Source organism: Somniosus microcephalus, chromosome 16 (genome assembly GCF_052327205.1).
Source record: "Somniosus microcephalus isolate GS21.2 chromosome 16, FLI_Smic_1.0, whole genome shotgun sequence".
Taxonomy (NCBI): Eukaryota; Metazoa; Chordata; class Chondrichthyes; order Squaliformes; family Somniosidae; genus Somniosus; species Somniosus microcephalus.
Window position 1 is genome coordinate 107841804 of NC_141002.1, and position 23790 is coordinate 107865593.

The following is a 23790-nucleotide window of genomic DNA, read 5'->3' on the forward strand; positions in this document are numbered from 1 at the left end:
TAGTACTGAGAGAGCTCCGCATTGTCGGAGGGACAGTATTTTATAGAGCGCCACACTGTCAGAGGGGCAGTACTGAGAGGGCACTGCATAGTCGGAGGGGCAGTGCTGAGGTAGCGCTGAACTGTTGGAGGGGCTGTACTGAGGGAGCGCTACACTGTCGGAGGGGCAGTATTGAGGTAATGCTGCAGTATCCGGGGGCAGAACTGAGGGAGTGCTGCACTGTCAGAGGGGCAGTACTGAGGGAACGCTCCACTGTCGGAGGGGCACTACTGAGGGAGTGGTTCACTGTCGGAGGGGCAGTATTGAAGTAATGCTGCACTGTCCGGGGGCAGAACTGAGTGAGTGCTGCACTGTCAGAGGGGCACTACTGAGGGAGCGCTGCACTGTCGGAGGGGCACTACTGAGGGATTGCTGCACCATCGGAGTAGCACTACTGCGGGAGGGTGGTACTGTCAAAGGGACAGTACAGAGGGAACGCCGCACTGTTGGAGGGGCAGTACTGAGGGAGGGCGGCACTGTCAGAGGGGCAATACCGAGGGAGTGCCGCACTGTCAGAGGTGCAGTACTGAGAGAGCGCTTCACTGTTAGAGGGGCAATACTGACGGAGCGCTGCACTGTCGGAGGGGCAGTCCTGAGTGAGCGCTGCACTGTCCGGGGGCAATACCGAGGGAGAGCTGCATTGTCGGAGGGGCAGTACTGAGAAACGCTGCACTGTCGGAGGGGCAGTACTGAGGGAGGGTGGTACTGTCAGAGGGTCAGTACTGAGGGAGGGCTGCACTGTCAGAGGGGCAATACTGAGGGAGTGCTGCACTGTCAGAGAGGTAGTACTGAGGGAGCACTGCAATTATGGAGGTGTAGTACTGAGGGAGCACTGCACTGTCAGAGGTACAGCACTGGGGGAGTGCTGCACTGTCGGAGGGGCAATAATGAGGGAGCTCTGCGCTGTCGGAGGGGCAATCCTGAGGGAGCGCTGCGCTGTCGGAGGGGCAGTACTGAGGAATGCTGAACTGTCGGAGGGGCAGTGCTGAGGGAGTGCTACACTGTCGGAGGGGCAGTACTGAGGGAGGGCAGTACTGTTAGAGGGGCAGTACTGAGGTTGTGCTGCATTGTCAGAGGTGCAGTACTGCAAATTTGATGGGTGGTAGCGTCAGAGTAGTTTCTCGAGATACTTCCCTGCGGATGTTATAACATACTGTACCATGGCAAGTCACATATGACCTTGCTTCCCAGGCTAGCTATCTGCTGTTAGCACGTTAGGAGCTAGAGTCTGAGGTGCAGTCATTGCGGGAATCAGGGATTGGGAGAGTTACCTGGACACTTTGACCCAGGAGGCCGTCACACCCCTTAGGTTAGGTAGTGGTACAGGTCAGGTTTGTGGTCAGGGACAGGAGGGTGTGACTGCAACTCAGGCAGGTAAGGGGACCCCAGGTGCAGTGCTGGAGGAGCCTCAGTCTTTGCCCTTGTGCAACAGGTATGAGGTTCTTGCTGCCTGTGTGGACGAAGGAAAAGCCTGCAGGATGGATGAGGAAGCTGACCATGGCACCATGGCGCAGGAGGCCATTGAAGTGGGGAGAGTGAAAGGGAATGTAGTTGTGGTAGGGGACAGTATAGTCAGGGGGATAGATACTGTTCTCTGCAGCCGTGACCGAGAGTTCCAAAGGTTGTGTTGCCTGCCCGGTGACAGGATTAAAGACATCTCCTCGCGGCTGGAGAAGAATTTGGAGTGGGAGGGGGAGGATCCAGTTGTCATGGTCCATGTAGGAACCAACGACAAAGGTAGAACTAGGAATGAGGTTCTGCTGAGAGAGTTTGAGGAGCTAGGATCCAAATTAAAAAGCAAAACCTCACAGGTGATAATCTCTGGATTGTTACCTGAGCCACGCGCAAATTGGCAAAGGGACAAACAGATTAGAGGTTTAAATGCATGGCTCAAAGAGTGGTGTGGGAGGAAGGTGGCTTCAGTTCATGGGGCACTGGCACCTGTACTGGGGAAACAGGGAGCTGTTCCATTGGGACGGGCTCCACTTAACCCGGGCTGGGACCAGTGTCCTGGTGAACCGAGTAACTAGGGCAGTAGACAGGGCTTTAAACTAATGAACGGGGGGGGTGGAGGATTCAGGAAAGAGTAAATTTAAAAGCAGCGAGAGAAATGTCGAGGCTCTAGAGCAGAGTAGAGTTTTGGGTAAAAATAAGCAGAGTGGGTCAGGAAGGGACAGAGAGAGTAACAAAGGTAATCTTCTTCTTAGGCAGTCCCTCGGAACCGAGGATGACTTGCTTCCACATTAAAAATGAGTTCTCAGGTGATCGATGAGTCCAATGCGGGACCTATAGTCTCTGTCACAGGTGGGGTAGACGGTGGTTGAAGGGACGGGTGGGTGGGGTGCTTGGGTTGATGTGCGCTCCTTCCGCTGTTTGCGCTTGGCTTCCGCTTGCTCCCGACGAAGAGACTCGAGGTGTTTGGCGCCTTCCCGGATGCTTCTCCTCCACTTTGTGCGGTCTTGGGCCAGGGATTCCCAGGTGTCGGAGGGGATGTTGCACTTTTTCAAGGAGACTTTGAGGGTGTCCTTGAAGCGTTTCCTCTGCCCACCTGGGGCTCTCCTGCCGTGTCGGAGCTCCGAGTAGAGCATTTGTTTTGGGAGTCTCGTATCGGGCATGTGGACAATGTGACCTGTCCATCGAGCGTGGTCAAAGCTTCGATGCTGGGGATGTTGGCCTGAGCGAGAACACTGACGTTGATACGCCTATCCTGCCAATGGATTTGCAGGATCTTGCAGAGGCAGCGTTGGTGGTACCTCTCCAGTGCTTTGAGGTGCCTGCTGTACATGATCCATGACTGTGAAGCATACAGGAGGACAGGAATCACTACTGCTCTGCAGACCATGAGCTTGGTGCTGGGTTTGAGGTCGTGGTCTTCAAACACTCTCTTCCTCAGGCGACCGAAGGCTGCACTGGCACTTTGAAAGTGGTGTTGGACTTTGTCATCGATGTCTGTCCTTGTTGACAGTAGGCTCCCGAGGTATGGAAAGCGGTCCATGTTGTCCAAAGCCTCGTCATGGATTTTGATAATGGGGGGCAGTAGTGTGTGGCGGGGGCAGGTTGGTAGAGGACCTTTGTCTTACGGATGTTTAGTGTAAGGTCCATGCTCTTGTATGCTTCGGTGAAGGTGTTGCCGATAGTTTGGAGTTCGACATCTGAGTGTGCGCAGACGCAAGCATCGTCTGCATAATGTAATTCGATGACAGAGGATGGGACGACCTTGGATCTGGACTGGAGGCAGGGAGGGAGCTTACTGAGGGTGAGATGGAGCATTGCAGCAAGGAAGATCGAGAAGAGCGTTGGTGCGATGACACAGCCTTGCTTGACCCCGGTCCATACGTGAATTGGGTCTGTGGTGGAACCGTTGGTCAGGATCACGGCTTGCATGTCATCGTGAAGCAGGCAGAGGATGGTGACAAACTTTTGAGGGCAGCCGAATTTGAGGAGCACACTCCATAATCCCTCATGGTTGACAGTGTCGAAGACCTTTGTGAGATCAAAGAAGGCCATGTACAGCGGTTGGTGCTGTTCCCTGCATTTCTCTTGTAATTGACGCGTGGTGAAGATCGTGTCCATTGTGCCCCTTAGTGGGCGGAATCCGCATTGCGACTCTGGGAGGAGCTCTTCAGCCACGGGGAGAAGGTGATTGAAGAGAATTCTTGCAACGCCTTTCCCTGTGGCTGACAGCAGGGAAACTCTGTAATTACCGCAATCGGACTTGTCACCTTTCTTGAAGATGGTCATGATTACGACGTCTCTGAGATCTCCTCCTTCCAAATAAGAGCAATTAGTTCATGCATTCGTGCCAATAGTGCTTTTCTGCCATGTTTTAGTGCTTCGGCGGGGATTCCATCTGCTCCTGAGGCCTTGTTGTTCTTCAATTGTCAGACCTGTGGGAAGAAGGGAGGAGGACAGTAGGAGTATGTTTGTGTGTGTGTGTGTGCTAGGCCGATGTAGCAGAGCCTGGTCTCCAATCATCTTGGATCCCCTTGCCATTGGACCAAGACCTTGCTCTGTCAAGCCCGTGTGGTAGCTGGTGTGCAACGGCACCCCACGTTAAAAGAATTCACGCACAGGCATCTTCCTACTCCTGCTCCTATCTTCTATGTTTCTATGTTTCCACCCTTTAAAATGAGGTTCGGGACCTGGAACGTCAGGACCCTCATGGACAACCCCAACAGCAACAGACCAGAATGCCATACTGCTACTGTTGCCCGGGAGCTCAGATGTTTCGACATAGACATCGCTGCCCTAAGTGAGACCTGGCGGGCCCAGCAGGCCAATTAGGGGGAAGTCACTGACAGAGCACGTCAATGTCTGACAGAGCACGTCAATGTCTGACGTGCCATCTGTCAAGAACTTTTGAAAGAAGAAATGGCAGCATTTGACAGCTCTGCGAAGCTGTCAAACACTGACATTCTGTGTAGTTTGAGGAGTCCTTGTGTTCAGGACTCATCAAACCTTTCAACTTTGTAGAAATCACCTGGCTGTTGGTTCGGAGGATCCAACAGCCAGTCTGTGATATCTACAATGGAGATGTCGGGACTCCGGCTCCACAGCGGCTGAAGGCTGTAGGCAGAAACAAAGATAAGTGAAAATTTTCTAACACTTAACACTCACCTTACATATTTACCACTCCACACTTGCACCCATCACTCACCTCTACATCACAGTTTCAGACCCCTCCGACCCCCGCAGACCTCCTCCCGAGGTCGGGAAACTTGCACTTCAGAACGAAAAATGGGAATAATCCTATTTTCTGCCTGTTAACTACCTGTATCATCAGCAAACTTGGATATATTACATTTGGTCCCCTCATCCAAATCATCAATATAGATTGTGAATAGCTGAGGCAGTTAATAGGCTTTAATCCCTTTCCCGCCTCGAGGAGACGGGACCCGGGGCAGAACGGCTTTCTGCCTCCTGGCAAGAGGGCACGGAGGCGGGTTGGGGGTGGGTTTGCCACCCGCCCCCAAATTCTACAACTTTACCGGCAGTCCCACCTCCATACCCGCCTCCTCAGGGCTGACAAAATCCAGCCCGTTGTGTCTGTCTTCACGGAAGAAGACGCAAAAAACTTCCCAGAAATAGTAGAGAACCAAGGGTCTAGCGAGAATGAGGAACTGAAAGATATTATTATTAGTACAAAAGTAGTACTGGAGAAATTAATGGGACTGAAAGCAGATAAATCCCCTGGACCTGATGGCCTACATCCTAGGGTTTTGAAAAAGTTGGTTATAGAGATAGTGGATGCATTGGTTGTCATTTTCCAAAATTCCATAGATTCTGGAATGGTTCCCGTGGATTGGAGGGTAGCAAATGTAACCCCACTATTTAAGAAAGGAGGGGGAGAGAAAACGGGGAATTATAGACCAGTTAGCCTGACATCAGTAGTAGGGAAAATGTTATAATCTATTATTAAGGACGTGGTAACAGGGCACTTAGAAAATAATAATAGGATTGGGCAGAGTCAACACAGATTTATGAAAGGGAAATTGTGTTTGACAAATCTGTTAGAATTTGTTGAGGTTGTAACTAGCAGAATAGATCAGGGGGAACCAGTGGATGTGGTGTATTTGGATTTTCAGAAGGCATTCGATAAGGTGCCACACAAGAGGTTATTAAACAAAATTAGGGCTCATGGGGTTGGGGATAATATACTAGCATGGATTGAGGATTGGTTAACGGACAGAAAACAGAGAGTAGGAATAAACGGGTCATTTTTGGGTTGGCAGGCTGTAACTAGTGGGGTACCGCAAGGATCAGTGCTTGGGCCTCAGCTATTCACAATCTACATCAATGATTTGGATGAGGGGACCAAATGTAATATATCCAAGTTTGCTGATGATACAACTTACATTCCCACCAGCTTTGTGAGGAGGATGCAAGGAGGCTTCAAGGGGATATAGACAAGCTAAGTGAGTGGGAAAGAACATGGCAAATGGAATATAATGTGAGGAAATGTGAAGTTATGCACTTTGGTAGGAAAAATAGAAAAGCAGAGTATTTTTTAAATGGTGAGAGATTGGGAAATGTTGGTGTTCAGAGGGACCTGGGTGTCCTTGTACACGAATCACTGACAGTTAACATGCACAGCAAGCAAATGGTATGTTGGCCTTTATTACAAGAGGATTTGAGTATAAGAGTAAAGGGCCTAGAAATTCAGTATAGCCACTTTTGGGGCTGTAAAGTCGGGCGGCCGCTAAAGTTTGCGCCCGGCGCAAAGTCGAGCCCCCTTCGCCGATATTCAGTTGCATCGCCCTAAGAGGTTGCTGCTGCACTAAAACAGGAGATGCACGACTATCATTAGGCGCTAAGCCAGCAGGCCGGGGCGCTAACACCGGAAGTTGGGCGCAGGGCAGGTGCAGCGAGCTGCTGATTGCCAGCAGACACTCTGGCTCCGGTGAGCTCTTAAAGGGGGAGGGTGGATTTGTTTTTGTGAAAGGCCAAGACTAGTGTATTTTTTTTTTTTTTTCCTCCTCCTCCTCCTCCTCCCCCAAAGAAGGAGTGTTGCAAAATGGCTGTCTTTTCTACTGCAGGAGTGCCCTTTAATTTGCGCTCCCCGCAGCCCGCCTCGGCTGTGTACTGTTCCACTTCACAGTCGTTCGGGCCGCCAGGCGCACAATGGGGCGGCGCAAGTGAAGTTCCGGTTCCGGGCGCACAAAGGGCGTTGCACGACGAAATGACATCATGAGCTGCGCGCACAGATGAGCGCGCGCAATGACTTTGCGCCGGCGCTAAATGTCTACTGAAGTTGGGGTGAGGCGCAGATCGCGCTGCGCCCGGGCGCTAAGCGCCTAGCGCTCGAGATCTACTCCTCCTAAGGCGCTAACGGCCGGCGCAGCCAACTGAATTTCTAGGCCAAGATGCCTTACTGCAATTATATAGGGCCCTGGTGAGACGACACCTGGAGTATTGTGTACAGTTTTGGTCTCCTTACCTAAGGAAGGATATACTTGCCATAGAGGGAGTGCAACAAAGGTTCACCAGACTGATTCCTGGGATGGGGGGATTGTCCTACGAGGAGAGATTGAGTAGACTGGGCCTATATTTTCTAGATTTTAGAAGAATGAGAGGTGATCTCATTGAAACATACAAAATTCTTACAGGGCTTGACAGGGTAGATGCTGGGAGGATATTTCCCCTGGCTGGGGAGTCTAGAACCAGGGGTCACAGTCTCAGAATAAGGGGTTGGCCATTTAGGACTGAGATGAGGAGGAATTTCTTCACTCAGAGGATGGTGAATCTTTGGAATTCTCTACCCCAGAGGGCTGTGGAGGCTCAGTCGTTGAGTATATTCAAGATAGAGATCGGTAGACTTTTGAATATTAAAGAAATCAAGGGATATGGGGACAGTGCAGGAAAGTGGAGATGAGGTAGAAGATCAGCCATGATCTTATTGAATGGCGGAGCAGGCTCGAGGGGCCGAATGGCCGACTCCTGCTCCTATTTCTTATGTTGTTATGCATCTTTAATTTGACCAACTAAGGCCCAATGCCTATGTTTCTTCCATTGCTGCTGATAACCATATTGTAAAGCTACGTTAGGATTTTGACTTTAACAAAGCTGCTTTAAAATACATAAGTTAACCAGTGTATGAGAATCAAATAGAGGACATCTTTGGAAATGTAATGATTCATTCCATGGTACAATAGCCTGATAATGGAATAAATGGTTAGTTTTGCACAGCTAAAGCTTTAACATAAATAACTGATAACAAGCAGCTACGAAAATCTGAAGGCCGAGAATGGCCTGTCTGACTCCAAACTTGGGAGGATAAATGTAAGAAGTCACACAACACCAGGTTATAGTCCAACAGCTTTATTTGAAGTCACAAGCTTTCGGAGCGCTGCTCCTTCGTCAGGTGAAGTGGAGAAATGCATAAAGACACAACTTATATGAGATGCATAAGCTGTGTCTTTATGCATTTCTCCACTTCACCTGAAGAAGGAGCAGCGCTCCGAAAGCTTGTGATTTCAAATAAAGCTGTTGGACTATAACCTGGTGTTGTGTGACTTCTTACATTTGTCCACCCCAGTCCAACACCGGCATCTCCACACCTTGGGAGGATAAGATGTAGAGATAAGAGGAATTCAGATGGATGGGCCTTAGGGGAGGGCTTTCATCTGAAAATTAAGACAAAAGCTTGACATACCAGTGGGCACCTTGATTTAAGAAGAGCCCTTACAGGTTAAATGATCCTGACCATATTCTACATCAGGTCCATTCCTAAAAAAAGGATAAAAGCAAGATCTAACGAGGCCTCAGAGGTGAAGTGGAGAGCTTCCAAAAGTGATCAATGGTCTGACACTCTTCCAAGAGTGGACCCATGCTAACCTTAGTTTAACACTCTTGCCGGTTCTAGAAGAGAGGAAGAGAGTGAGAAAGGCCATAAGCCGAAGAGCTGTTCGTGCACACCAGCCACCTCTCTGATCGGGACCGGTACCAGCCGCCTGTCCGATCGGGATCGGTACTAGCCGCCTGTCCGATCGGGATCAGTACTAGCCGCCTGTCCGATCGGGACCAGTGGTATGATTTTGCTGTATAACTAGTGTGTTATATTCCGTGTTAAACTCCAATTTAATACAATATACCCACCATATTGGCTCGCATTCGATCCTGATTATTTGAAAGAGCAGAGATAAGCTAATCTCTACAGTGTAAGATGTCGCAAAGTGTTTCAAAGCCAATGAATTGCTTCTAAAGTGTCGGCACTGTTGTTCTGTTGGCAAGTTGTCATTGAAAAAGTTTTTTATACTAAAACATCACCAGTTTCTGCCTTTTAGAAAGACGTCTCCTCCGAGATTAGTGCAGTGACTGTTCAACTGTTCCCCTGCAGTTACATCTTGGCCAGGAGATAATTAATTGGCAAAGACAAAACAATTCCCAAAGCTCACTGAAAGCAGGACAGTGTCCAGTGCCGTACCGGGACAGTGTCCAGTGCCGTATCAGGACAGTGTCCAGTGCTGTATCAGGACAGTGCCCAGTGCTGTATCAGGACAGGGTCCAGTGCTGTATCAGGACAGGGTCCAGTGCTGTATCAGGACAGTGTCCAGTGCTGTATCAGGAGAGTGTCCAGTGATGTATCAGGACAGTGTCCAGTGCTGTATCAGGACAGTGTCCAGTGCTGTATCAGGACAGTGTCCAGTGCTGTATCAGGACAGGGTCCAGTGCTGTATCAGGACAGTGTCCAGTGCTGTATCAGGAGAGTGTCCAGTGATGTATCAGGACAGGGTCCAGTGCTGTATCAGGACAGTGTCCAGTGCTGTGTCAGGCCAGTGTCCAGTGTTGTATCAGGACAGTGTCCAGTGCTGTATCAGGACAGTGTCCAGTGCTGTATCAGGGCAGTGTCCAGTGCTGTATCAGGACAGTGTCCAGTGCTGTATCAGGACAGTGTCCAGTGCTGTATCAGGACAGTGTCCAGTGCTGTATCAGGACAGTGTCCAGTGCTGTATCAGGAGAGTGTCCAGTGATGTATCAGGACAGTGTCCAGTGCTGTATCAGGACAGTGTCCAGTGCTGTATCAGGACAGTGTCCAGTGCTGTATCAGGACAGGGTCCAGTGCTGTATCAGGACAGTGTCCAGTGCTGTATCAGGAGAGTGTCCAGTGATGTATCAGGACAGGGTCCAGTGCTGTATCAGGACAGTGTCCAGTGCTGTATCAGGAGAGTGTCCAGTGATGTATCAGGACAGGGTCCAGTGCTGTATCAGGACAGTGTCCAGTGCTGTGTCAGGCCAGTGTCCAGTGTTGTATCAGGACAGTGTCCAGTGCTGTATCAGGACAGTGTCCAGTGCTGTATCAGGGCAGTGTCCAGTGCTGTATCAGGACAGTGTCCAGTGCTGTATCAGGACAGTGTCCAGTGCTGTATCAGGACAGTGTCCAGTGCTGTATCAGGACAGTGTCCAGTGCTGTATCAGGACAGTGTCCAGTGTTGTATCAGGACAGTGTCCAGTGCTGTAACAGGACAGTGTCCAGTGCTATATCAGGACAGTGTCCAGTGCTGTATCAGGACAGGGTCCAGTGCTGTATCAGGACAGTGTCCAGTGCCGTATCAGGACAGTGTCCAGTGCTGTATCAGGACAGGGTCCAGTGGTGTATCAGGACAGTGTCCAGTGCCGTATCAGGACAGGGTCCAGTGCTGTATCAGGACAGTGTCCAGTGCTGTATAAGGACAGGGTCCAGTGCTGTATCAGGACAGTGTCCAGTGTTGTATCAGGACAGTGTCCAGTGCTGTAACATGACAGTGTCCAGTATTGTATCAGGACAGTGTCCAGTGCTGTAACAGGACAGTGTCCAGTGCTGTAACAGGACAGTGTCCAGTGCCGTACCGGGACAGTGTCCAGTGCCGTATCAGGACAGGGTCCAGTGCTGTATCAGGACAGTGTCCAGTGCTGTATCAGGACAGTGTCCAGTGCTGTATCAGGACAGTGTCCAGTGCTGTATCAGGACAGTGTCCAGTGATGTATCAGGAGAGTGTCCAGTGCTGTATCAGGACAGTGTCCAGTGCTGTATCAGGACAGGGTCCAGTGCTGTATCAGGACAGTGTCCAGTGCTGTATCAGGACAGTGTCTAGTGCTGTATCAGGACAGGGTCCAGTGCTGTATCAGGACAGTGTCCAGTGCTGTATCAGGACAGTGTCCTGTGCCGTATCAGGACAGTGTCCAGTGCTGTATCAGGACAGTGTCCAGTGCTGTATCAGGAGAGTGTCCAGTGCCATATCAGGTCAGTGTCCAGTGCTGTATCAGGACAGTGTCCAGTACTGTATCAGGACAGTGTCCAGTGCTGTATCAGTGTCCAGTGCTGTATCAGGACAGTGTCCAGTGCTGTATCAGGACAGTGTCCAGTACTGTATCAGGACAGTGTCCAGTGCTGTATCAGTGTCCAGTGCTGTATCAGGACAGTGCCCAGTGCCGTATCAGGACAGGGTCCAGTGCCGTATCAGGACAGTGTCCAGTGCTGTGTCAGGCCAGTGTCCAGTGTTGTATCAGGACAGTGTCCAGTGCTGTATCAGGGCAGTGTCCAGTGCTGTATCAGGACAGTGTCCAGTGCTGTATCAGGACAGTGTCCAGTGCTGTATCAGGACAGTGTCCAGTGCTGTATCAGGACAGTGTCCAGTGCTGTATCAGGACAGTGTCCAGTGTTGTATCAGGACAGTGTCCAGTGCTGTAACAGGACAGTGTCCAGTGCTATATCAGGACAGTGTCCAGTGCTGTATCAGGACAGGGTCCAGTGCTGTATCAGGACAGTGTCCAGTGGTGTATCAGGACAGTGTCCAGTGCTGTATCAGGACAGGGTCCAGTGGTGTATCAGGACAGTGTCCAGTGCCATATCAGGACAGGGTCCAGTGCTGTATCAGGACAGTGTCCAGTGCTGTATAAGGACAGGGTCCAGTGCTGTATCAGGACAGTGTCCAGTGTTGTATCAGGACAGTGTCCAGTGCTGTAACATGACAGTGTCCAGTATTGTATCAGGACAGTGTCCAGTGCTGTAACAGGACAGTGTCCAGTGCTGTAATAGGACAGTGTCCAGTGCTGTATCAGGACAGTGTCCAGTGCTGTATCAGGACAGGGTCCAGTGCTGTTTCAGGGCAGTGTCCAGTGCTGTATCAGGACAGTGTCCAGTGCTGTATCAGGACAGTGTCCAGTGCAGTAACAGGACAGTGTCCAGTGCTGTAACAGGACAGTGTCCAGTGCTGTAACAGGACAGGGTCCAGTGATGTACCGGGACAGGGTCCAGTGCAGTATCAGGAAAGTGTCCAGTGCTGTATCAGGACAGGGTCCAGTGCTGTATCAGGACAGTGTCCAGTGCCGTATCAGGACAGTGTCCAGTGTTGTATCAGGACAGGGTCCAGTGCTGTATCAGGACAGTGTCCAGTGCTGTATCAGGAGAGGGTCCAGTGCTGTATCAGGACAGTGTCCAGTGCTGTATCAGGACAGTGTCCAGTGCTGTAACAGGACAGGGTCCAGTGCCATACTGGGACAGGGTCCAGTGCTGTATCATGGCAGTGTCCAGTGCCGTACCGGGACAGTGTCCAGTGCTGTATCAGGACAGGGTCCAGTACTGTATCAGGACAGTGTCCATTGCTGTATCAGGACAGTGTCCAGTGCTGTATCAGGACAGGGTCCAGTGCTGTATCAGGACAGTGTCCAGTGCTGTATCAGGACAGTGTCTAGTGCCGTATCAGGACAGGGTCCAGTGCTGTATCAGGACAGTGTCCAGTGCTGTATCAGGACAGGGTCCAGTGCCGTATCAGGACAGTGTCCAGTGCTGTATCAGGAGAGTGTCCAGTGCCATATCAGGACAGTGTCCAGTGCTGTATCAGGACAGTGTCCAGTACTGTATCAGGACAGTGTCCAATGCTGTATCAGTGTCCAGTGCTGTATCAGGACAGTGTCCAGTGCTGTATCAGGTCAGGGTCCAGTGCTGTATCAGGACAGTGTCCAGTCTGTATCAGGACAGGGTCCAGTGCTGTATCAGGACAGTGTCCAGTGCTGTGTCAGGCCAGTGTCCAGTGTTGTATCAGGACAGTGTCCAGTGCTGTATCCGGACAGTGTCCAGTGCTGTATCAGGGCAGTGTCCAGTGCTGTATCAGGACAGTGTCCAGTGCTGTATCAGGACAGTGTCCAGTGCTGTATCAGGACAGGGTCCAGTGCTGTATCAGGACAGTGTCCAGTGCTGTATCAGGACAGTGTCCAGTGCTGTATCAGGACAGGGTCCAGTGCTGTATCAGGACAGTGTCCAGTGCCATATCAGGACAGTGTCCTGTGCTGTATCAGAACAGGGTCCAGTGGTGTATCAGGACAGTGTCCAGTGCCGTATCAGGACCGGGTCCAGTGCTGTATCAGGACAGTGTCCAGTGCTGTATAAGGACAGGGTCCAGTGCTGTATCAGGACAGTGTCCAGTGTTGTATCAGGACAGTGTCCAGTGCTGTAACCTGACAGTGTCCAGTATTGTATCAGGACAGTGTCCAGTACTGTAACAGGACAGTGTCTAGTGCAGTAACAGGACAGTGTCCAGTGCTGTATCAGGACAGTGTCCAGTGCTGTATCAGGACAGGGTCCAGTGCTGTATCAGGACAGTGTCCAGTGCTGTATCAGGACAGTGTCCAGTGCTGTACCAGGACAGTGTCCAGTGCAGTAACAGGACAGTGTCCAGTGCTGTATCAGGACAGTGTCCAGTGCCGTATCAGGACAGTGTCCAGTATTGTATCAGGACAGGGTCCAGTGCTGTATCAGGACAGTGTCCAGTGCTGTATCAGGAGAGGGTCCAGTGCTGTATCAGGACAGTGTCCAGTGCTGTATCAGGACAGTGTCCAGTGCTGTATCAGGACAGGGTCCAGTGCTGTATCAGGACAGTGTCCAGTGCTGTATCAGGACAGGGTCCAGTGCTGTATCATGACAGCGTCCAGTGCCATACTGGGACAGGGTCCAGTGCTGTATCAGGACAGGGTCCAGTGCTGTAACAGGACAGTGTCCAGTGCTGTATCAGGACAGGGTCCAGTGCTGTATCAGGACAGGGTCCAGTGCTGTTTCAGGGCAGGGTCCAGTGCTGTATCAGGACAGTGCCCAGTGCTGTATCAGGACAGTGCCCAGTGCCGTACCGGGTCAGGGTCCAGTGCTGTATCAGGACAGTGTCCAGTGCTGTATCAGGACACTGTCCAGTGCTGTATCAGCACAGGGTCCAGTGCTGTATCAGGACAGTGTCCAGTGCTGTATCAGGACAGGGTCCAGTGCCGTATCAGGACATTGTCCAGTGCTGTATCAGGACAGTGTCCAGTGCTGTATCGGGACAGTGTCCAGTGCTGTATCAGGACAGGGTCCAGTGCTGTACTGGGACAGGGTCCAGTGCTGTATCAGGACAGTGTCCAGTGCTGTATCAGGACAGGGTCCAGTGCCGTATCAGGACAGTGTCCAGTGCTGTGTCAGGACAGGGTCCAGTGCTGTATCAGGACAGTGTCCAGTGCCATATCAGGACAGGTTCCAGTGCTGTATCAGGAAGTGTCCAGTGCCGTATCAGGACAGGGTTCAGTGCCGTATCATGACAGTGTCCAGTGCTGTATCAGGATAGTATCCAGTGCTGTAACAGGACAGTGTCCAGTGCTGTATCAGGACAGGGTCCAGTGCTTTATCAGGACAGGGTCCAGTGCTGTATCAGGACAGTGTCCAGTGCTGTATCAGGACAGTGTCCAGTGCTGTATCAGGACAGTGTCCAATGCTGTATCAGGACAGGGTCCAGTGCTGTATCAGGGCAGGGTTCAGTGCTGTATCAGGACAGGTCCAGTGCTGTATCAGTGCAGGGTTCAGTGCTGTATCAGGACAGGGTCCAGTGCTGTATGAGGACAGTGTCCAGTGCTGTATCAGGACAGTGTCCAATGCTGTATCAGGACAGGGTCCAGTGCCGTATCAGGACAGTGTCCAGTGCTGTATCAGGATAGTATCCAGTGCTGTAACAGGACAGTGTCCAGTGCTGTATCAGGACAGGGTCCAGTGCTGTATCGGGACAGGGTCCAGTGCTGTATCAGGACAGTGTCCAGTGCTGTATCAGGACAGTGTCCAGTGCTGTATCAGGACAGGGTCCAGTGCTGTAACAGGTCCTGATATGGCACTGGACCCTGTCCTGATACAGCACTGGAACCTGTCCTGATACACTGTCTCTGAGACCGGAGAAGCAGCGGACCTGCGCGGGAGCAGCCCGAGGCGGGAGAGCTTGAAGGCTTAAAAGGGAGCAGTCAGAGGCACCGAGGCCCACAGCCCCGAGACCAGAGAAGCAGCGGACCTGCGCGGGAGCAGCCCGAGGTGGCTGAGTATAAAAGGGAGCAGTCAGAGGCACCGACCAATCCTGGTTCCAGGAGAGAGGTAAAAAGTAATCCAAGTGTGACGTCACCAGGGAGCAGGTAGGTGATTGGTTGGTGAGTATTTCTCTCTTTTCAATACAAGCTTGAATTCTGTGGTGTTAAATTTCTGTGGTGTAGTGGGGATAGTTGGTAAATAAAGCGCCCTAGAGTATACCTGTAACTGGGGTATTGAATAATTTTTAAATTAATTAAAGGAGTAAGCCATGGCAGGAGAATTCAGACCCGTGTTCTGCTCCTCTTGCTCCATGTGGGAAGTCAGGGACGCTGCCAGTGTCCCTGACGACCATGTGTGCGGGAAATGCATCCAGCTGCAGCTACTTGTAGACCGCATTGCGGCGCTCGAGCTGCGGGTGGATGAAATTTGGAGCATGCGCGATGCTGAGAGGCTCGTGGATAGCACGTTTAGCGAGTTGTTCACGCCTCAGGGTAGGGCAGCACAGGGGGTGACCATCAGGCGGAGCAACAAAGGCAGGCAGGTAGTGCAGGGAACCCCTGCGGACATCCCCCTTTCAAACAGGTATACCAAGTTGGATACTGTTGAGGGGGATGACTCACCAGGGGAAGGCAGCAGCAGCCAGCTTCCTGGCACCAGGGATGCTTCTGCTGCTCAGGAAGGGAGGAAAAAGAGTGGGAGAGCAATAGTGGTAGGGGATTCTATCGTAAGGGGAACAGATAGGCATTTCTGTGGCCGCAAACGTGACTCCAGGGTGGTTTGTTGCCTCCCTGGGGCCAGGGTCAGGGATGTCACTGAGTGCCTACAGGGCATTCTGGAGGGGGAGGGTGAACAGGCAGAGGTCGTGGTCCACATTGGGACCAACGACATAGGTAGGAAGGGGGATGAGGTCCTGCATCAAGAATTTAGGGAGCTAGGTAACAGATTAAAGAGCAGGACCTCAAAGGTTGTAATCTCTGGATTACTCCCAGTGCCACGTGCTAGTGGGTATAGGAATGGGAGGATAGAGCAGATGAATGCGTGGCTAAAGAGTTGGTGTAGGGGGGAGGGTTTTACTTTCCTGGATCACTGGGCCTGCTTCTGGGAAAGGTGGGACTTGTACAAGTCGGACGGGTTGCACCTGAACCAGAGCGGGACAAATATCCTTGCGGGGAGGTTTGCTAGCACTGTTGGGGGGGGTTTAAACTAACTTGGCAGGGGGATGGGATACAGAGGGGAGCTGAAATAGGGGGTAATGTGTTGCCAATTATAGAGAAAAAAACAAGTCAGCTTGGTAGACAGGGCAAATATATAAGGGCAAGGCTGGATGGCATCTATTTTAATGCAAGGAGTCTTGCAAGTAAGGTGGATGAACTGAAGGTGTTGATAAACACATGGGAGTATGATATTGTTGCTATCACGGAGACATGGTTGAGGGAGGGGCAAGACTGGCAGCTCAATATTCCGGGGTACAGAATCTTCAGGCGAGACAGAGGGGGAGGTATAAGAGGAGGGGGTGTCGCAATATTAATTAAGGAGTCAATTACTGCAGTAAGGAGGGATGATATATTAGCAGGTTCCTCTAATGAGGCCATATGGGTGGAGCTTAAAAACAAAAAGGGGGCAAGCACTTTGCTGGGAGTGTACTATAGGCCTCCAAACAGTCAGGGGGAGATAGAGGAACAGATATGTAGGCAAATCTCAGAGGGATGTGCAAATAATAGGGTAATAATAATGGGGGATTTCAACTTCCCCAACATTAACTGGGATAGTCAGAGTGTGAAAGGCTCAGAGGGTGTAGAATTCTTAAAGTGCATCCAGGAGAGCTTTTTGAGCCAGCATGTAGAAAGTCCTACAAGAGAGGGGGCGGTACTGGACCTAATTCTAGGGAATGTGGCCGGCCAAGTGGAAAAAGTGCTAGTAGGTGAGCACTTTGGTGACAGTGACCATAATATGGTAAGATTTAAGGTGGTCATGGAAAAGGACAGGGATGGGCCGGAAATAAAGGTTCTAAATTGGGGGAAGGCCGATTTTAATAGGATAAGGCAGGATCTGGCCAAAATGGACTGGGATCAGCTACTTGTAGGAAAATCCGCATCAGAGCAATGGGAGGCTTTCAGAAGGGAGATTGGGATCATACAATGGCAACATGTTCCCGTAAAGGTCAAGGGTGGTTGCAAAAACCACAGGGAACCTTGGATGTCAGGGGATATACGAGAATGGATTAGGAAAAAAAGGAGGGCTTTTGGCAGATACAAAAGGCTAAAGACGGAGGAAGCCCTAGAGGAGTACAAAAAGTGCAGGGGGATACTTAAAAAAGAAATTAGGAGATCAAGGAGGGGCCATGAAATAACACTGGTGAGCAAAATAAAGGAAAATCCTAAGATGTTTTATAAGTATATTAAGGGTAAGAGGATAACTAGGGAAAAAATAGGGCCCATTAGGGACAAAAGTGGCAATCTGTGTGTGGAGCCGGAAGATGTAGGAGGGGTTCTAAATGAATTTTTTGCATCTGTTTTCACTATGGAGAAGGACGATGTAGACATAGAAATAGGGCAGGGGGACTGTGATATGCTCGAACATATTCACATCGAGAGGGAGGAGGTATTGGCGGTTTTAGCTGGCCTAAAAATGGATAAATCCCCAGGCCCGGATGAAATGTATCCCAGGCTGCTGTGTGAGGCAAAGGAAGAGATTGCGGGGGCTCTAACACATATATTCAGGACCTCTCTGGCCACAGGGGATGTGCCAGAGGACTGGAGAACCGCTAATGTAGTACCATTATTCAAGAAGGGAAGTAGGGAAAAACCGGGGAACTACAGGCCAGTGAGCCTAACATCAGTGGTAGGAAAATTATTGGAAAAAATTCTGAGGGACAAAATTTGTCTCCACTTGGAGAGGCAAGGATTAATCAGGGATAGTCAACATGGCTTTGTCAAGGGAAGATCATGTCTGACTAATTTGATTGAAATTTTTGAGGGGGTGACTAGGTGTGTGGATGAGGGTAACGCAGTGGATGTGGTATATATGGATTTCAGTAAGGCCTTCGATAAAGTCCCGCACAGGAGACTGGTCAAGAAGGTAGGAGCCCATGGAATCCAGGGTGCCTTGGCACATTGGATACAAAACTGGCTTAGTGACAGAAGGCAGAGGGTGATGGTCGAAGGTTGTTTTTGTGACTGGAAGCCTGTGGCCAGTGGGGTACCACAGGGATCGGTGCTGGGTCCCTTGCTGTTTGTGGTCTACATTAATGACTTGGATATGAATGTAAAAGGTATGATCAGTAAGTTCACGGATGATACAAAAATTGGTAGGGTGGTAAATAGCGAGGAGGGTAGCCTCAGTCTGCAGGACGATATAGATGGGTTGGTCAGATGGGCGGAACAGTGGCAAATGGAATTTAACCCGGAAAAGTGCGAGGTGATGCACTTTGGGGGGACTAACAAGGCAAGGGAATACACAATGAATGGTAAGACCCTAGGCAAGACGGAGGGTCAGAGGGATCTGGGTGTGCAAGTACACAGATCCCTGAAGGCGGCGGAACAGGTGGATAAGGTGGTAAAAAAAGGCATATGGGATACTTGCCTTCATTAGCCGAGGCATTGAATATAAGAGCAAGGAGGTTATGATGGAACTGTAAAGAACACTGGTTAGGTCACAGCTGGAATACTGTGTGCAGTTCTGGTCGCCACACTACAGGAAGGATGTGATCGCGTTGGAGAGGGTGCAGAGGAGGTTCACCAGGATGTTACCGGGGCTGGAGCGCTTCAGCTATGAAGAGAGACTGGGCAGATTGGGTTTGTTTTCCTTGGAGCAGAGGAGGCTGAGGGGGGACATGATTGAGGTGTACAAAATTATGAGGGGCATAGATAGGATGGATGCTGAGGAGCTTTTTCCCTTAGTAGAGGGGTCAATAACTAGGGGGCATAGATTCAAGGTAAAGGGCGGGAGGTTTAGAGGGGATTTGAGGAAGAACTTTTTCACCCAGAGGGTGGTTGGAGTCTGGAACTCACTGCCTGAAAGGGTTGTGGAGGCAGGAACCCCCACAACATTTAAGAAGCATTTGGATGAGCACTTGAAATGCCATAGCATACAAGGCTACGGACCAAATGCTGGAATATGGGATTAGATCAGACAGGGCTTGATGGCCGGCGCGGACACGATGGGCCGAAGGGCCTCGATCTGTGCTGTATAACTCTATGACTCTATGACAGTGTCCAGTGCCATATCAGGACAGGTTCCAGTGCTGTATCAGGAAGTGTCCAGTGCCGTATCAGGACAGGGTTCAGTGCCGTATCACGACAGTGTCCAGTGCTGTATCAGGATAGTGTCCAGTGCTGTAACAGGACAGTGTCCAGTGCTGTATCAGGACAGGGTTCAGTGCTGTATCAGGACAGTGTCCAGTGCCGTATCAGGACAGGTTCCAGTGCTGTATCAGGACAGTGTCCAGTGCCATATCAGGACAGTGTCCAGTGCCGTATCAGGACAGGTTCCAGTGCCGTATCAGGACAGGTTCCAGTGCTGTATCAGGACAGTGTCCAGTGCTCTATCAGGACAGGGTCCAGTGCTGTATCAGGACAGGGTCCAGTGCTGTATCAGGACAGGGTCCAGTGCCGTATCAGGACAGTGTCCAGTGCTGTATCAGGACAGGGTCCAGTGCTGTATCAGGACAGTGTCCAGTGCTGTATCAGGACAGTGTCCAGTGCCGTATCAGGACAGGTTCCAGTGCTGTATCAGGACAGTGTCCAGTGCCGTATCAGGACAGGGTCCGGTGCCATATCAGGACAGTGCCCAGTGCTGTATCAGGACAGGGTCCAGTGCTGTACCGGGACAGTGTCCAGTGCCGTATCAGGACAGGGTCCAGTGCTGTATCAGGACAGTGTCCAGTGCTGTATCAGGACAGCATCCTGTGCCATACTGGGACAGGGTCCAGTGCTGTATCAGGACAGGGTCCAGTGCTGTATCGGGACAGGGTCCAGTGCCGTATCGGGACAGGGTCCAGTGCTGTATCGGGACAGGGTCCAGTGCAGTATCGGGACAGCGTCCAGTGCTGTATCAGGACAGGGTCCAGTGCTGTATCAGGACAGGGTCCAGTGCCGTACTGGGACAGGGTCCAGTGCTGTATCGGGACAGTGTCCAGTGCTGTATCGGGACAGTGTCCAGTGCTGTATCGGGACAGGGGCCAATCCACTGCTGAATGTTTGTGGTGAGCTGCGTTTTATTATTATCAGAGAAAAAGACGAGATACTAGTCTATTACTTGATGCTAATTACTAGCATTAGTCCATTGGTTGATGCTGTGTATTAGTACTAATATTAGACTATTAGTTGATGCTCAATACAAGCTCTAGTCCATCACTTGGTGCTAAGTATTGGTACTAATCTATTGCCTGATGCTCAGTATTACTACTAGCCTGTCAGTTGTAGACATTAGTACTGGTCAATTAGTTGATGCCAAATGGTCCTAGTCCATCAGTTCTTCAGATTGAAAGTTTAATATATTCCACAAAAACACTTTGATTTTTAGAATAATTATTACGATGATATATAATCAATATGTATAATCAATAGTACTGGGAGTGCAATAAAGTGAGACAGATGTAGACCTGGATTCAAAAGGTCTTGCAAAGATCAGTGGGATTACTTAAGTTCCTCTGTCGCAGCAACCAGCCTCATCGATGGAGCAGCCAATGTAAGCATCGACATTTTGAGTGAGCTTTCTGCTGTGAGGTACCAGAGTAAATTATTTGGAAGTATCATGTTACTGTTTCTCTGATCATTGGAGTTCATATTGCTGCTGATATTCTCCTAGCACCTTATAGCAACAAAGCAGTGTTTGCCCGTAATTAGCTTCCAGCGGATATCTCAGAACTCCAATAAATAGCACAATCTAAGACGTGAATAAATACATTGCTGACACCTTTTAACACTGAACAATAAACACTTCAAAGTGGCAGAAAATAGGCACAAAACAATGATTTTCTACTTCAAGACCCACTGTTGCTGTATAATTGCCTGACAGCTAATTTTCCCAATTCAGGTGTCTGTCACTCAGCAGTAATAGGGATTTAGAAAATGCCTTCAGTATAAAGCATCCTAATATAACAGCAATTTGAAATCATTTTGCTGCTGCATTCTAATCAAAAGGAAAGAGCTTATATCTGAAGATCTACGAGATCAACTCTTAATTTTGAAAGGTTGTTTATTACTTGTTGTGGGTTACAATTGGATAATCACTGGCCAATCCGCCTCCTCCCAATTATCTACAAGGACGGTGTCATCAAGTGTCACCAATAACCTGCTCATTGACACTCAGTTTGGTTCCACTAGAATTACTTAGCTCCATACCTCATCACAGCCTCGATCCTGGCATGGACACAAGAACAGAGTGCCAAAGGAGAGGTGAGGGAGTAGGTCACCCTGAACATTCGACTGAGTATAGCATCAAGTAAAACTGAGATCAGTGTGGGTCAAAGGGAAACCCTTCAGGGGCTGGAGTCACAGCTGGCACAAAGGGCAGTGGCTGTGATTATCGGAGGCCAATCATCTCAGCCCCAGGACATCACAACAGGAGTTCCTCAGGAAAAGGTCCTCGGATCAATTATCTTCAGCTGCTCCATCAATGACCTTCCCTCTGTCACAACATTGGGATTGGGGCTGTTCTCTGACAATTCCACAGTGTTCAGATCCATTCACAACTTCTCAGCCCATGCCAGCCTACAGCAGGACCTGGATAATATCCATGTTTGGGTTGACAGGTAGCAGGTAACATTCGCACCACCTAAGTGCCAGGTAATGACCAGCTCCAATGAGAAAAAGCCCAGCGATCTCCCCCTAAGCTTCAACACCACCATCAACATCCTTGGATCACCATTGACCAGAAGCTGAACTAGACCAGCCATACCAACACCGCGTCCTCAAAAGCTGGGCAGAGGCTGGGTATTCTGCGGCGAGTGTCTCACCTCCTGACCCTCAAAGCCTTTCCGCCATCTACAAGGCACAAGTAAGGAGTGTGATGGAATACTCTCCACTTGCCTGGATGAGTGCAGCTCCAACAACACTCAAGAAGCTCGACACCATCCAGGACAAAGCAGCCCGCTTGATTGGCACCCCATCCACCACCTTCAACATTCACTCCCTCCACCACTGGCATACCATGGCTGCAGTGTGTACCATCTACAAGATGCACTGCAGCAACTCACCAAGGCTTCTTCGGCAGCATCTCCCAAACCCGCGACCTCTCCCACCTAGAAGGACAAGGGCAGCAGACACATGGGAACACCATCACCTGCAAGTTCCCCTCCGAGTCGCACACCACCCTGACTTGGAAATATATCGTCATTCCATTATCACCGCAGGGTCAAAATCCTGGAACTCCCTCCCTAACAGCACTGTGGGAGCACCTTCACCACACGGACTGCAGCGGTTCAAGAAGGCAGCTCACTACCACTTTCTCAAGGGCAACTAGGGATGGGCAATAAATGCTGGCCTTGCCAGCGACGCCCACATCTCATGAACCAATAAAAAAAGTACATAATGGAATACTTTGAACTTGCCTGGATGGGTGCAGCCACAACACTCAAGAAGCTCAACACTATCCAGAGCAATTTGTTTGATCAGTCACCCTGCCACTGGACTCAACAACCACTCCCTCCACCACTGGTGAACTGTGGCTGCAATGTGTCCTATCTACAGGATACACTGCCGCAACTCGCCAATGTTACTTCAACAACACCTCCCTCCCTGAAACTTCTACCACCTTGAACGACAAGAGCAGCAATTTTTTGGGAACACCATCACCTCCAAGTTCCCCTCTAAGTCACACACCATCCTGACTTGGACATATATTGCCGTTCCTTCATCGTCACTGGGTCAAAATACTGGACCTCCCACCCTAACAGCACTGTGGGAGTACCTTCACCACAGGGACTGCAGCGGTTCAAGAAGGAGGCTCACCACCACCTCCTCAAGGGCAATTAGGGATGGGTATTTGAGGTATTAGTCTTCTTGTTAAATATATACATCAATAAAGAACTTAATAAAAATAAACAGAAGAAAAGTATTTGGTGACAGCCTTGTAAAATCTTATTTTTTGTTATTTTGTTGGAAATACTAAATCGATGTCAAGCTGTTCCTACAGATGTGACAGAAATTCTCAACATATGAACTGAGTTTTGAGAATCGATTCTAATGTACTTGTTGTTTCACCAACAAATAATAATTTGATTCTGTTGTCTTTCATTTAATTTGAGTTGGAGGCAAAGAAAAAGGAGACAGACACACGGCCCGAATTGGGTTATCACAAGTTCATGTCCACATTTGATTCTGATGCCAATATCCGGTATGGAACAGTCTGCTCATTCTCAACGCAATTAATAAAGGAAGCAGGATTTTCTTACAAAGTTGTTCCATGTTCCAATTACTGAACAAATTCTTCATCTAATAATGTTAAATTATACTTGATTTATGACACTTGATACTTTATTAAACTTCAATGTATCACATCACCCGATAAAGTCAGCTTCTCTTTCAGTGTCACTGGGGACGGGGGAGAATTTCATCTGATTGGCTGTCAGTTCTTATGCAGTGCAGTCAGTGTGTGTGGATTGGAGGAGGAGAGCAGGCTTGGGCCAATGGCTGGGCAGGAGAGCAGGCTTGGGCCAATGGCTGGGCAGGAGTGCAGGCTCTGGGCCAATGGCTCTTTGTGCAAATGTAAGAAATGCAGAGTGAAGGAAGCGAGGGAAAAGCCAGGTGTTTTTAGTGAGAGCTTACATAGGGTTACATAGGATATACGGCACAGAAACAGGCCATTCGGCCCAACCAGGCCATGCTGGCATTTATGTTCCACTCGAGCCTCCTCTGTGTAGACAAGCGTATGAGGGAGAAGGGAACAGAGGGTGACGCTGATCAATTTAGATGAGGAAAGACGGGAGGAGGCTCGAGTGGAGCCTAAACGCTGGCATGGAC